Source organism: Macrosteles quadrilineatus, unplaced genomic scaffold (genome assembly GCF_028750875.1).
Source record: "Macrosteles quadrilineatus isolate MER2022 unplaced genomic scaffold, UCM_ALF_1.0 Scaffold_1__1_contigs__length_201487025, whole genome shotgun sequence".
Taxonomy (NCBI): domain Eukaryota; kingdom Metazoa; phylum Arthropoda; class Insecta; order Hemiptera; family Cicadellidae; genus Macrosteles; species Macrosteles quadrilineatus.
In genome coordinates this window covers 145,992,644-146,009,287 of record NW_026542594.1, presented here as the reverse complement: position 1 = coordinate 146,009,287, position 16,644 = coordinate 145,992,644, and the positions used below count along the sequence as shown (strand labels likewise).

Here is a 16,644-nt window from a genome sequence, read left to right as displayed (position 1 = left end):
AATGTTTAATTTGTTTGATTATTGATGTTTGATTAAATATGAGATGTTTAATCTTAATTAATGGGTTTTATCCCTGTTTTGGCCATTTTTTAAGTAGCATGCATTTAATTTGGATTATATATTAGCTAAATATGTTTTATCATTCATGTTTATATAACAGCTTATAATGCTTAAATTTTTTTGTTTTAAAATGTAATGAAGTAGTTGAAAAAGTATTAAAATAAAATAAAATATGTTTATCATTATTGTACAGTTAAAGCATGGTAATTAATTAATTCTTCTTATAAAGAATTTTTTTGGAAAATATAATACAATTGTTTATAATTTTATACCAGTTATGTACGCACCTACATGGATTAACATACATATATGTAGTGTCGTGTGCTTCTATATTATAAATAATTATTTAAATAGGTAAATTCATAATGCATAAGTTACCGGTACAGTTACCGATAACGTTGTGATAGTTGCGATACTAGATACAGTGGTGGAACACCTGCTTAACATATAATAATTAATAATAAATACAAATTTTTTTTTATATTTAAATTTTCTAACTTATTTGAGAAAAGTTTTAGTAGGTGTTGAACAATTTAAGGGGGAAGATTAATTAATCATATAACAATTGTAATAACATCACTAATGGTATAATTCATATATATTTATTTAAATACCAGTATCCTCTCCAACCCCCCATAAAAAACAATTCAACAACTTGTTGCCAAAACAGAATCATAGTATCAAAAATATTTCAATCCAGAAATTTTGTTTATTTTGGGATCCTTATATTGTGTTGCATTTGAAACAATAACCATGATTTTGCTGGACCAGTTTGTGGCATCTGCAGAGATACAACATATTGGCTTAGGAAAATTAAGTTGCCACTATATGGCCTAGTATATTTGATTGTAATTGATAAGATCTAAAGCATTATCTAATTTTTTAAGTATTTAGAATGTTTTCATGTTAAAAATAATTTTGGAAAAAGATTTAGCGTTAAAAAATACATAAGATGTGACAAAAAAATTGATTTAAGTAAATTTTTGACTGTAGGGCATAGTTTTAAACATACTACCCTTATTTTCTCAATTTTACCCAGATGTCAGTTACCACAACTGTGCTTAGCACGGCAGTACAGACAAATGTTATTAACCGTCCAAAATTTAAACATATTGCAAATGAAGCATAGTTTACAACAAAATAACAAGTTAATTTTACAAATACAGAGCATTGACATAACTCGTTGGGAGAGGGTAATCAGTCGAGCTATTGTAGAAGGTAATAATAACCGATTAACAGTTGACTAACAGATTAATCCACAATCAATCATCGCGCCACAAACAAAGCTTGTCAGTTGAGTCAGTTGTGGTCGTATCCATTCCTGTCCTACATACTATATAATATAGTCCATCTCTTTGTGAACTGAGTTGTATTTCTTCATATTATTATTAAGTTTAAGAAGATTAAATCTAAAAAAATGTTTAGTTTGTGAGGATACATTTATCGAATCATTTCGTGTTGTATATCGAAGTTAAATGAACCGCAAATGTAAACTATTCGCAGAAATCACTTCATACAATCGTTATTTGCGTTTTGTTTTATAGGTGCACTGTTGAAAATACAAATATTTACGATATTTCTTCCCAACATTTCGGAAAGTCAGTTTTTAAATCCTACATCTTTTCAAAACTATACACTTTAACAGTTTTAGGTGTGCCTCCTGGCTTAACATTTTGTTACAGTGTTTTTAAAGCCTTTGTTTTAAATATTTTATAAAAATAAATCTAACCTGTAATCTTACATGTATACAATTTTGACTGTAAGAAATATATTGAACATTATTCTCTTGTTATAGTAGTGATGGCATTAATCAGTTTTATGCCCTTTTGAACTGCCCTCTAAAATTTAGAAACGTCATAAATTATTATTAGCCACTTGTATTCCGTTGCATTGCTCTGTTGCTATACTTTGGATCTGGAGTTTCGTATAGGAAAGCCACAATTTGGCCAAGTTCATTGGTACAGAAAATGTATAAGGTTATATGGTTTCCTATTTTTTTAATAAGTTGCTGGGAGGTACGTTGCCGGATCGCCACCGGAAGTAATATCAGAACCGAGGTTTGGATCCGGTTCCGCTCTACACAAGGAAAAGGGTCAATTATTTGCAAGGAATTCGTTCTTTTTTTATTGAATTTAATCTAATCGAAAGTAGCCATAATAAGTTTAATTTGTTTTATTTGTATAAGTACTGAATACATTAGTTACATTGCACGAAGAGTCTAGAAATAAATGTAGAGTTGCATTCAGAAACCCAATATAAAAACCAAAGCACACTAATTGCACCTAGGAGACACTAGATTCATATTCATGTTGTATAATGTATAATTTGTATTAATCATAGCAGGTCTCAAAACAAAAAGGATAATGAGATTTGTTTTTATACTCTACACAGAGACACAACTAAATAGATTATTCCTTATATGGGAATTTCGCTAACAACTAGTAAGTGTTAATTTCAAAACTACATATTTAATACATTTACAAAGCATTTAACTATGGCTTGGTTTTATTTCAAACACTTATTCTATTTTTTTACTCTTTAATTAGTTATCCGTTCTGAGTTAAGACACGTAATTGTAATGTACTTCTAAATATATAATATTACAAACTAAAAAAAAAGAAAAATAATTACGTAATGGTAAGCAAAGGAATTACATATAATTCGAAATAATTTATTACACATGGACTTCAAAAACATTTAGTTAGTTAGTTATTACTATTCCTTTATAATGAGACTAACCTTTGAATAATTTTATGATTCTAGTTGAATGACCAAAAGTATCCTTATATATAAATACGTGAAGGTGATTTCTACGAAACTACTCCTCCGTTAATAATAGACAGATTTTTACAAACTATGTGTAAAAGTTTTGTATGTTTTCGTGTAAACGCCCCCTTTCACCAATTCCTGTAATAAAAGTCCTCGAGCTTTGCCCCACAGGCCATCAAAATCCCACTGCATTTCTTATGAAGAAAAGATTTTGTTTGCTTGGACAGACAAATTATTTGTGTTAATTAGAGCTGTTCATAGTAAACACATGATACACACAAGAGCTTTCGTATTCGAAGTAAGTTCGTTTCCAGTTTCGATAACTGGAGTGGAGTGATTGATTACATAATCTTTGAGTTGACTCTTTTAAGTTATCGGAAATTGTGACTGTTATTGGTTTTAACGTCTGTAATACTTTGCAATTGCTCGAATTCGAGCAACAGGTGCACTAGTTATTCTTAATAGTATATTTCATCACTAAGGCCTAAAGGGACTCTTTTTTTGCCAGAGGCCAAGTTTTACGATCGAGGTGAAGCCGATGTCAAAAAATGAGCGAGGATTAAAAAGTCACTTTTGTCCGTGTGGTGAACTACATTTTTCGTCATATTGCACCATTATTTTAACAAACTATGTTACAAAACAGAATTTAGGGTAGCCTCTCAAAACTACTTCAGATTTGTTAAAACGTTTTTATTAGCTCGCTTTCTTGTCCGGTACAAATTTTGAAATCAATTTTACACTAACTTCCCGACGAGCTAGAGACTTGAAACTTGAAACATGGCTCACAAATGGATGACAATGCAATATTATATCATTTAATTTTCCTTTTTTCCTTGAGCTACGCCCCATGGGCTTGTTTTTATTAACTCGCTTTCTTGCAAATTTTTATACTTCTCGATGAGCTAGAGACTTGAAATTTGAAACATAGCTCATAAATGGATGACAATGCAATATTATATCATTTAATTTTCATATTTCCCCTGGGCTACGCCCCTTTGACGAAAAACGTGGGGCGCATGCAATATATCATAATAGTTCAATAGGTGAAGTTAATTGTAAATCAGCATGCGCCCCACGTTTTTCGTTTTAAATCTTACAAGTATTTATTCTCTTAACATTTTATAAATTATTTTATACTTTTTAGTGCGTTTAAAAACGTGTTATTTTTAAAAAGTATTTTTATTTATAAATTATTTTTAATTTAATTTGCTTATGGAAGTAAGCAGCTGTTTAGTAAGTGATTCGATCTTTTCGTCTATTACGATTGTGTTACAGTATATTATACTATCAATATTTCGCGCAATCGACAACAATAGGCTAAAACCTTACCTAACAAATCAATCGATAAATAACTTCGATCGGTACGAATGCCACAATCGAAATGTTCTACTGTTTACAACAGCTGATCTTTAATCCTTAGAGACTAAAAACGATTTTTGCTCCATAGAGAGTAAAAATGCTACTTTAGACCCGCAACGCATGCATTAAAACCGGCTGTTTTTGCCGCAGTATGACGAAAACATTTTTACGTGTATGGAAAACGGGTTTAGGATATTTTGGCATCCACGTGAAATCCTGCAGATTCATTTGGCGTCTGTTGCAGCATAGAGTCATAAAATTAGTCACCGTTCTTAACCTCAAGCGCACAACGACTTGACACTTACACTTTAACAGGCACATACACATTCCAGTATGATAGCGCTCGAGCCCGATGCAAACTTTTGTTCAGGCCCTCTTTGGACAAAACATATGTAAATACAAAACTCTCAGTATAATCATATATTTTTTTTAAATATGTAATAAAATCTAATAAAATAAATATGTATGTTACATGTATGTATGTTATGATAAAACCTGATGAATTAATATATATTGTTATGAATACGTTTAACCTATCGAACAAAACACCATTATTAAGTTTTCATAAATATCTTCGAAAGATGGATTCATAAATAGAAATAAGTAGGTATAAGAATATATTAATTTACTATTTTCTATTAAAAACAACACAAAACAAGTTTTTTGATTAAATATGTTTACAGTTCATACTTGTTAATAAACAACTCGTTGCCTATTTTATGTTTATAAAACTGTCAACATAGAAGCTTTTGTACTCGTAATTTGGTTTTACTATCAATAACTCCAATACAATAAATAAATAAAAATGCCTTTATTGATCAAGCGTTTCACAGTTCAACTGCTTTACAGAACAACTCTCGTTATATTGTAAGTATCAATAACTTAACTAACACATAAATAAATAGAAACAATAAATAAAAGAAACAAGAAAATCTAAATGACAACAAACCACAAGAGTACAATTCCTTAATTTTGGCTCTATAACAATACATTCACTATACTATACCACGTAACAAATAAAAAAATAAAAAATTCTGTAAGGATAAGATAACGTTTATCTCAATAATTAACTATTTTTCAAATCAGTTTTATGCTTTTAGGTACTAGACTTGAAGTCCATAATACAGTTTATTGCCTCTATTTTAACTAATCTAGAAAATGTAGCCTTTTTGTAAGGAATTTTAAATGCTATAAATCATAGTTGTACACTGTACAGTGTGAGGACCTGTTGAAATCTCGTTACGGAGTTTGAGAAGACAAGAAGAACTGCAGATCTGATGTAAACTATAAATACTTTCTTTGAGGCAACTTAGCCCGTTCAAGTTGAGTTAACTTTTTTTATGTAAAGAGTAGTTTTATGCAGCCATATAATTCTTGGCTACACATTTTCAATGTTGCAAAGTAACTATGTCGTATAAAACGCCTGTAGTGCCAACAACAACAAAAAAAGTAAAACAACTCCAATAACGACAAATAAAACCGAAGCTAAACCTATGTAGGGCAATCCTTTACCTTTTCGCAATATGTAGCTTGCAATAATTAACTGTAGCGGATATAGAACGTAATAAAAACAAAATGTTTGACTTTGTAACAGTACTCTTTAGGGAACAAGCAGAAATCGCTTTAACTTCAACTTAGAATGAGATTGAATACTGTTAATCTAAATAGCCTATAAAGCATCACTACGTTAGTTTATATTTCAGTTATCAAGAAAGTCCTCGCTGTCACGAACATTGATATGTTTTAATGTTAGGCATTTACCTACTGTGGGCAACAGGGCTCAGAATGATTTCATAGAGGATAACAGTGAATTGGGTCGTAGATCTAGATAGGCTCCAATAATAACATGGATTTGTGGTACGGTTCCTTGGTTTTGTGTTGAATTATTCAACGTTAAACTGCAGTTTGGTAATGGTCTGTTTGAGCAGAAAACTAATAACCATTTCTTACAGTATATTTTACATAGCCTTAGAAATCTGAACAAAAACAGTATTGTTTGATCTTTTATTAGAAATGCATTAAAATTTATATACTGTTCTAATGTTAAGCTATACAAATGTTATAACAATTTTTAACTTTATAAAAATGTATTTGTTAACCATTCAGATGACTCGGGAGGATTCATAGTGTATTTGACTTATGAATTAAATCGTGCTAGAAGATTTTTGTTTGATAAATACTATTGTTACATCTATTATGATACGAATAAAAAAATATTCATATGAAAATTTGAATTATTGGAATTATAATTTGCACACATCTAAAAGTTGGATTATATACTCGTGAAACATGTGTTGGCACAAGTCAAATTTTTTACATACAAAGAAAAATTAAAAATAAGTAAAAAATAGTAGTTAAAAATAATAATAGAAATTGTTTGGTAGTATTTTTTTTTTGAGCAAGCACATGAGCTAAACTCGTGTATCATGAGATACAACTTAATCTTCTTTCACAGCAGGAAGTGAATAACCAGTAATAACTGCGGTTGTATATAAAAGATGATACAGTTGTAATTATCCCCCTCATACCAACACATGTGCCAAACGCATTGCAGGCTTTGCTGCACCAAGTTGTCATTCTTTCTTGTGGTTATATTTTGTAGTGTGCAGCTTACATTTTTGTTGGCTAATAATGACTTATAATGTATGTATGGTTTCATTTGCATCTGATATAAAAAAAATCCATGGTTGTAGCATAGCAAAAACATACTGCCTTGTGCTAGTTAGTCTATGGTTGTAGTTTTTTTCAGTTTCTTAAATAATTTACTTCATAATATATCTAGGGCCATGATAAGATTATGAAGTTATAAATTAAACTACTTTATGGTTTGTAAATGCATGCAGATTTCCTGTCGATTGGTTTATTTTATTTTACCGAAATTAAAAACATTTCTATCAAAAGAACTAAACATTTTGCTCTACAACATACATTTGCAACATAGAGCTCGGAGTTATACAAAGAATAGTTAATATGTGAAATTCGCATATTACGTTAGCAAAACTATTTGTCATTCCCATTCAATTCTGACAGATAAAATGAGACCGACAAAAGAATATACCAACCACCATCTAGATAGGAAAATTGATAAGCAATACTTCCTTATTGCAAGGTTAACATGCTTGCATCATAGAAACTTTTTAACAAATATTCAAGTTATTTTCCTTTCACGTAATACCTCACGTGATTTATTGCGTACAGTTTGTAGATTTTTAATTAACTAAAAATCAATACGATATTGCTTTTTAATGCATTATAACTAAACAACACATGCATAAAGGGATTGCTGTAAAATTTATTCCTAAATAGTAGAAAGGATTTTTAGTCCTCTCGGGTTACCAGACATCAAAATCATATTCAGTGTTTAGACTAGAGAGAATTGACCTAATCTGCATCTTAAAAGTAAACAATATATAATATATAATAGTGATTAAAGACATAATGTTGTACTCAATGATTGTACCAAGTACGCATGTAGAGGAGGAGCTAGAGCAGGTTGAATCATTGCCTTATACCGTACCACATTACCTCGCCGGTTTAGGGTAACAGGCCGCTTTGTATGTAAATCACCACCAAACATGGATTGTCAACACGCACCTTGGCTTCATCTGCACTCGAAGAAATAAAACCAATCACAGATACGGGCCAATCATAATTTGTGTTGGCCAGATTTTACTATTAGTCTTCTTATCTGCCCTAATTGGCATTTTTCGTTTGTACTGTTCTATATTTTAGATTTTAAACAATATTTTTTATACACTGTTATGTAATATTTTTAAGTGTACAACTAATGTTATTAATATTACGCTACGTGAGTTGAGACGGACACAATTTTACAAAATTATCCTTTTTTATTCTTCAAGATATTACTATTTCTGTTTTGATTTTGATTATATAGTTAACAACTTAAATAGGAGTGTAGATATTTTACTGAAGTTCAGAGTGTTTGATGAATGTCTGAGTTGGTTTCCTCGTCCAAGGCAAGTAGATAGTATTTGGTCCTGAGAAGAGGAGGTGGGATATTTGATTTTGCAACTGGCCTATTCACCATTGTACTTTATATCAGAAGATCTAAGTAGGCATCTGAATAAATACTAGTTTTTAGTTGCTTTAATTGGTAAAAATACAACATACAACTGAAATTTATCTACACGGAATAACAGGTCTGTTAAAATAGTTTTTGCTACCTAACTTGATAACACTGAACTGACTTTGAAACTTAATCAACCACAAACTATGATTACACAGGATAAACCATTGACATAGTTCAATATGAATGTATTTATTTGTTGAAATGACATATTGCTAATAAAGTTCCTTTTCAGACAGAGCTTCCAACATAATAAATTACTATTAACTTGATGACCAATGTCAAGTTTATTAAATCAAATGCAATTAATTCCTGTCATAATTGATATGGTTTAAATAGCACTTGTAATAAAAGTGATTTTAATTAATATAATTAAGAGTCCAATTTCCAGAATGATTTTGGCAAATTTATATTTCATCTTGTAAATATCGACGTTCTTTAATTTATGAAAGCCACATTGCTTGCAAATGCTGCATATTTTTCTATTTATATAATGTTATTGGCAAAGTATATATAATGCCATCATTCTAAAGAATATAGAATGACTAGGCATTCTATACATTGGCTGAAGCTCTTTTGTGAAGTATGAAAATATGGAGTGAAGACAATAGGATTTAACGCTCGTAGACAAGGCATTGTGTATGTTTAGACACAGTAATCCATAGACATTTCATAGAATGTCTATTGTTATGAAAACAAGATATTTGTTCAAACAATTGATTCACTTTACAATATTGAAATATTTGACATATAATTAGGTTAGTTTAATTAATGTAAGTTTATCTTAGACTGATTTAGCTACACCAAAACAGAATCAAAAGTATAAAAAAGTCATTTAGAGTAATGCAGATTTTGTTTATGGCTAAGTTAGGTAAGTTTATTTTGGACAAGGAAATAAAACACTAAATAACTATATATATCCTTTAACAAAATGCCAAAGCTATATACTTATTCGAATATAAAATTACAGATTTATTTGTGTTTTATAACTTACTTCGTTAAAATGTACAATAGTTACGCTATAATGCCCCTAAATAAATATAACGCATCGGTACATAGGTCTAAGTTTTCAAAATTATTTGTAAACGCGTTTCAAAGAGCCCATGTAACTACTGGTACGCTGTAATGTTGTATTATTAATTATTTTCTACAGCATCGTCGGTGTTTTATGTAGTCAGTACAGCTTGTAAACGTATAAGATGATTGTAGAGGTCGCGGTACGGTGACCAAGGATGACGGTAAGCCTACACGGTGAATGACAAGTGCCTTGTAACTGAGATCAGCCATTTGATCCGACTTTTCTGTATCCTTAGAATGCGTGAAGTGTACAAGAAAGATGTAAATCGACTGTAACGCTTCAATGTATATATTAGAAACTCAGAGTTATTTTGATTTAGGGTTATTTTATTGTTGTCTCGTCGAGAATCTATCCCACTGATATTAGAACAGAAACTGTATGGATCATAAACATAAACAAAATCGTCACTGACCCGAAACTTAAAGCCAGGTTAATAATATCCGTAATAGCTGGTTTGGATGTTTTGTGACATCCATTGTCATAATAAAACAACGGGGCTATAATAATACAATCACGCTTATTTTCGAGCCAGTGACGTCACTTGATAAGTTTATGATCCATACCGTTAATAAGTCTATTATCCGTGCCAATAATTGATATCTACAATCTGATGCCGCCGTATTGGTCGGCTCTGCTCGACTAGTGTATTAATTAAGTCACCGTCATTGTGTATCAGCCTAACAATCTGATCTAACATGAGTCAACACAGTTTCGCAGATCGCTGCTAAACCACTGTTCGGGGTTGGATTGTGTTAGCTTAGGCGACCTTACACTTGTTTATTGATCTTAAAGATTGTAAAGCGTTGTCCTCCATAATGAATTACAGGTATAGTTGATTTACATTTTATGACAGCCATCTTAAAAAAATCCTAAATTTCGTCTCTGACCCGTTGCCTGCACACGTAAAGTTTACAATGTATGTTAGCAGGTGCAGCATGGATGTATAACATGACATTGAGTAAATGAAATCACAAAGGGAAAACCTAAAATAAATAGACGTTAAATGTTATTACCTTCTTATTTAGAAACTATGATTGATTTATTCAAGCTATCAGACAAATTCCACCATTTCCAACTTTGAAAAATCCATCAAATTAAAAATTAGCTATTTAAAGAAGTTTTTTTTCAAAATAGCGTTGCACTTTTCAACCATGAAAATTGAACCAGGCCAGAAGTAACTAACTGCTATGAGCCAGAACAAGGTATTCTGATGTATGTAGCGAGCTGATGATACAAACATCTACATACAATAGACCGCGCCCACAACCAAGTCTACATGCACTTGCTGCATTGTTATGGTTTATCTCGGAAGTTAATGTAACCAGCAGCTTTGTCACGTTAGAACAGAACTTAATTCCTGTTAAGTTAATATGTTAGGCTTCATAAATGTTTGTCTCCTGCCTAAATTAGTATTGTCTCCACCAAAACTGTACTACTGTTTATGGATTTATTCCGTACGCGAAGAACCCCATAAACAGGTCCATCACATGTCATAAAAAATAATTAGTTGAAACACTTTTACAGAAATACACAAACTCCAGCTAATCTCAAACAATATGTTTACAAATAAATATAGTGATTTACGAAAAGTGACGCTTCTGCACTACAGTTATGATGTTCAACATAAAATCACTCAATAGCAAGCTCGTAAGAGCCTAGAGATTTGTTTTAAGGGTGAAGTTTAGTTAGCAAAACTGGTTATTCTGCATTTACTCAAAGATCAGCTGTTCAAAGTTATTTACATTTATAATACGGTGACAACGTGTAGTAAGTCGCTAACTGTGAAACGACCTGATATCGTTATATGTTTATCACCTGCGAAAATTCATCATTACATTGTTTACTATGGAAAAAAGAATGTTTACTATGCGAAAGTGTTTACAAGGTTTAAATAGTTTCTTTATTTTGCCAACGTAAATAAAGATTTGTTATTGTCTTGACAACTATTTCAATTTTCAACAACCAAACTTTGCAACCAAAGTAAATATTAACTTTAAATTAAAGGCATTACCTAAAAAAAAATTTGAGTTTTGATATGTTCCTAACTGTAATAAAGAAGTATCTAATGTCTGTTTTATTTAGGAAAATAATCAGTCTTTGTTGTGTAGCGAAAAGTAACATTCAAAACACGAATGAAAGTTGGTCTATACATGTTCTCGACCATTAAAAGTGAAAAGTGCTCGATACATCTCACACTTCAAACATGGTCTCAAATATGTACTGACTCAGTTTTCTTGCCTGAAAGGTGAAAGGGTTATAACACGTACGATGTTAATCAAGAAGTTATTCACTCAGTTTCTAGTTTCGTTATGAAATATCCTATATCGCTACACTACCCAAAGGACTTAATTCTGATTAGTAAACTAAGATTACCTTTCGGGAATTATCCAAATATGTAATATTCATAAGATTGGAAACAACTTTTTTTGTGGTAGAAACACGATGTTCCCGCACCAGGGCCACATAAAACCGCACACGACCACACAAACCACTGACTGACAATAGCACTGTATACGTTCGCGGTGTTTCCGTCGAGGAGGGCACCACCGAACTGTCAATGGCACTACACCACGACCACACCAACGGGCTGTACACTGACTGATTATGACACTGCATATGTTCGCGGTGTTTCCGTCGAGGAGGGCACCACCGAACTGTCAATGGCACTACACCACGACCACACCAACGGGCTGTACACTGACTGACTATGGCACTGTATACGTTCGCGGTGTTTCCGTCGAGGAGGGCACCACCGAACTGTCAATGGCACTACACCACGACCACACCAACGGGCTGTACTATGACTGACTATGGCACTGTATACGTTCGCGGTGTTACAACCATCGAGGAGGGCACCACCGAACTGTCAATGGCTCTACACCATGACCACACCAACGGGCTGTACACTGACTGACTATGGCACTGTATACATCGCAGTGTTACCACCATCGAGGAGGGCACCACCGAACTGTCAATGGCTCTACACCACGACCACACCAACGGACTGTACACTGACTGACTATGGCACTGTATAGTTCGCGGTGTTACCACCATCGAGGAGGGCACCACCGAACTGTCAATGGCTCTACACCATGACCACACCAACGGGCTGTACACTGACTGACTATGGCACTGTATACGTTCGCGGTGTTACAACCATCGAGGAGGGCACCACCGAACTGTCAATGGCTCTACACCATGACCACACCAACGGGCTGTACACTGACTGACTATGGCACTGTATACATCGCAGTGTTACCACCATCGAGGAGGGCACCACCGAACTGTCAATGGCACTACACCACGACCACAACAACGGGCTGTACACTGACTGACTATGGCACTGTATACATCGCAGTGTTACCACCATCGAGGAGGGCACCACCGAACTGTCAATGGCACTACACCACGACCACAACAACGGGCTGTACACTGACTGACTATGGCACTGTATACATCGCAGTGTTACCACCATCGAGGAGGGCACCACCGAACTGTCAATGGCACTACACCACGACCACAACAACGGGCTGTACACTGACTGACTATGGCACTGTATACATCGCAGTGTTACCACCATCGAGGAGGGCACCACCGAACTGTCAATGGCTCTACACCACGACCACACCAACGGGCTGTACACTGACAGACTATGGCACTGTATACATCGCAGTGTTACCACCATCGAGGAGGGCACCACCGAACTGTCAATGGCACTACACCACGACCACACCAACGGGCTGTACACTGACAGACTATGGCACTGTATACATCGCAGTGTTACCACCATCGAGGAGGGCACCACCGAACTGTCAATGGCTCTACACCATGACCACACCAACGGGCTGTACACTGACTGACAATAGCACTGTATACGTTCGCGGTGTTTCCGTCGAGGAGGGCACCACCGAACTGTCAATGGCACTACACCACGACCACACCAACGGGCTGTACACTGACCGATTATGACACTGCATATGTTCGCGGTGTTTCCGTCGAGGAGGGCACCACCGAACTGTCAATGGCACTACACCACGACCACACCAACGGGCTGTACACTGACTGACTATGGCACTGTATACGTTCGCGGTGTTTCCGTCGAGGAGGGCACCACCGAACTGTCAATGGCACTACACCACGACCACACCAACGGGCTGTACACTGACTGACTATGGCACTGTATACGTTCGCGGTGTTTCCACCATCGAGGAGGGCACCACCGAACTGTCAATGGCTCTACACCATGACCACACCAACGGGCTGTACACTGACTGACTATGGCACTGTATACGTTCGCGGTGTTACAACCATCGAGGAGGGCACCACCGAACTGTCAATGGCTCTACACCATGACCACACCGACGGGCTGTACACTGACTGACAATAGCACTGTATACGTTCGCGGTGTTACCACCATCGAGGAGGGCACCACCGAACTGTCAATGGCTCTACACCACGACCACACCAACGGGCTGTACACTGACTGATTATGGCACTGTATAGTTCGCGGTGTTACCACCATCGAGGAGGGCACCACCGAACTGTCAATGGCTCTACACCACGACCACACCAACGGACTGTACACTGACTGACTATGGCACTGTATAGTTCGCGGTGTTACCACCATCGAGGAGGGCACCACCGAACTGTCAATGGCACTACACCACGACCACACCAACGGGCTGTACACTGACTGACTATGGCACTGTATACGTTCGCGGTGTTACAACCATCGAGGAGGGCACAACCGAACTGTCAATGGCTCTACACCATGACCACACCGACGGGCTGTACACTGACTGACAATAGCACTGTATACGTTTGCGGTGTTTCCGTCGAGGAGGGCACCACCGAACTGTCAATGGCACTACACCACGACCACACCAACGGGCTGTACACTGACTGACTATGGCACTGTATACGTTCGCGGTGTTACCACCATCGAGGAGGGCACCACCGAACTGTCAATTGGACTACACCACGACCACACCAACGGGCTGTACACTGACAGACTATGGCACTGTATACGTTCGCGGTGTTACCACCATCGAGGAGGGCACCACCGAACTGTCAATGGCTCTACACCATGACCACACCGACGTGCTGTACACTGACTGACAATAGCACTGTATACGTTCGCGGTGTTACCACCATCGAGGAGGGCACCACCGAACTGTCAATGGCACAACACCACGACCACACCAACGGGATGTACATTGACTGACTATGGCACTGTATACGTTCGCGGTGTTACCACCATCGAGGAGAGCTCCACCAAACTGTCAATGGCTCTACACCATGACCACACCGACGGGCTGTACACTGACTGACAATAGCACTGTACACGTTCGCGGTGTTTCCACCATCGAGGAGGGCACCACCGAACTGTCAATGGCACTACACCACGACAAAACCAACGGGCTATACACTGACTGACTATGGCACTGTATACGTTCGCGGTGTTACCACCATCGAGGAGGGCACCACCGAACTGTTAATGGCACTACACCACGACCACAACAACGGGCTGTACACTGACTGACTATGGCACTGTACACTTTATACGTTCGCGGTGTTACCACCATCGAGGAGGGCACCACCGAACTGTCAATTGGACTACACCACGACCACACCAACGGGCTGTACACTGACTGACTATGGCACTGTATACGTTCGCGGTGTTACCACCATCGAGGAGGGCACCACCGAACTGTCAATGGCTCTACACCATGACCACACCGACGGGCTGTACACTGACTGACAATAGCACTGTACACGTTCGCGGTGTTTCCACCATCGAGGAGGGCACCAGCGAACTGTCAATGGCACTACACCACGACAACACCAACGGGCTATACACTGACTGACTATAGCACTGTATATGTTCACGGTGTTTCCAACATCGAGGAGGGCACCACGGAACTGTCAATGGCTCTACACCACGACCACACCGACGGGCTGTACACTGACTGACAATAGCACTGTACACGTTCGCGGTGTTTCCACCATCGAGGAGGGCACCACCGAACTGTCAATGGCTCTACAACACGACCACACCAACGGGCTGTACACTGACTGACAATAGCACTGTACACGTTCGCGTTCACAGTGTTTTTGTCTTCGAGGTTACCACCGAACTGTCAATAGTGTCAATGTCACCGACGGATTTGGAATTCTGACAGCGATGTAGTGAGTTCACACTCTGGTCTCCACCTAATATTGTTTTTAAAACACTATGTATATTGACTTATACTATAACCAGCTCATTCATTGCTTTTCTACGGACGTTGTACGGCTCGTTCACGTACAGGCTGATTTGCGACTCAATACTTACTTCCTTAGCACGGCTTTAGAGGCCAAATTCGCGTCGAAATAAATGTAACATAATTGTGATAACTTTTTACCATGAGAAATGTAATAGAATTTTTAATATTGTAAGTAATATTGAATCCGATATGCATTAAAACACTATATTGCAATATGTATGAAAAATAATTATATTTTTTTAGTTTTTTTATCAAGTATGTTGAATTTGTTTCCAATTTTTAATCGCTGTCTTTAACTCAATTGCTCTTGTCCTCTTCTACTTCATGTTACTAGCTAGCTTCATGTTTAGGTTATAAGAGAGCTAATGCTGACCCTGAGCTAAGTGCATAACTTCGTGTTTAGCACCGCTGGTTTAGCACTCCGAACGAGTACCCTGCTCTGTGGTCAGAAGTGTTTTACAAAACTATAATTACCATATAGTTTTACAAACTGATGTTATCTAATTAGGATTAGCTTAGCAGAATTTCAAGTAAAAGCATTGCATTTACGAGTTTTGAAAGGTGATTATAAAGATTGTTAAAGTTATACATAACTAAACCTTAAAAATATTATCTTTTATTACAAGTATCATACAATTACAACAAGTTTAGTTAGTAATATGAAATATGAATCAACACCGGCTTGATATCCAAATGGTTCAGCAGTGCCAACATGATTTTTACACCCAGGGTATGTTATGTAATAACTCACAACCCTTGACACATCTGTAAGGATGGGGCGGAAGGGGGTGCTTATGATAAATATCTTCCCCACAATAATTCTATATTGAATTAGATTTTGTAACCCGACTTTAAATGCCAATTGTAAAAATTAGGTTATGGCTTTTGAAATGTTCTATTATTTTTTATGAAGTTTGTTTGCAACGTTTGTAGAGCCACTGAAAGTAATAAACATGAATTCAACAAATCATTAAAATATTTTGTTCAAAAGTTATATTAGGTCAAGGTAAAGTTGACTTACGTGA

General features: G+C 36.2%; 1 protein-coding gene across 2 annotated transcripts in view; it reads right to left on the bottom strand.

Annotated features, from left to right (window-relative positions):
* Window positions 1-16,644, bottom strand: part of LOC128986668 (octopamine receptor Oamb-like) — a 150,643-nt gene that overhangs the window by 70,909 nt on the left and 63,090 nt on the right. Inside the window, exon 1 of one of the 2 annotated variants that reach the window (XM_054407170.1) lies at window positions 11,727-11,824. The exons of the other annotated variant lie outside the window; for it this stretch is intronic. The gene's annotated coding sequence lies outside the window, so the exon portion shown is untranslated. Of the gene's footprint in view, window positions 1-11,726; window positions 11,825-16,644 lie in introns of those variants that run through there. 2 annotated transcript variants of the gene reach the window in all.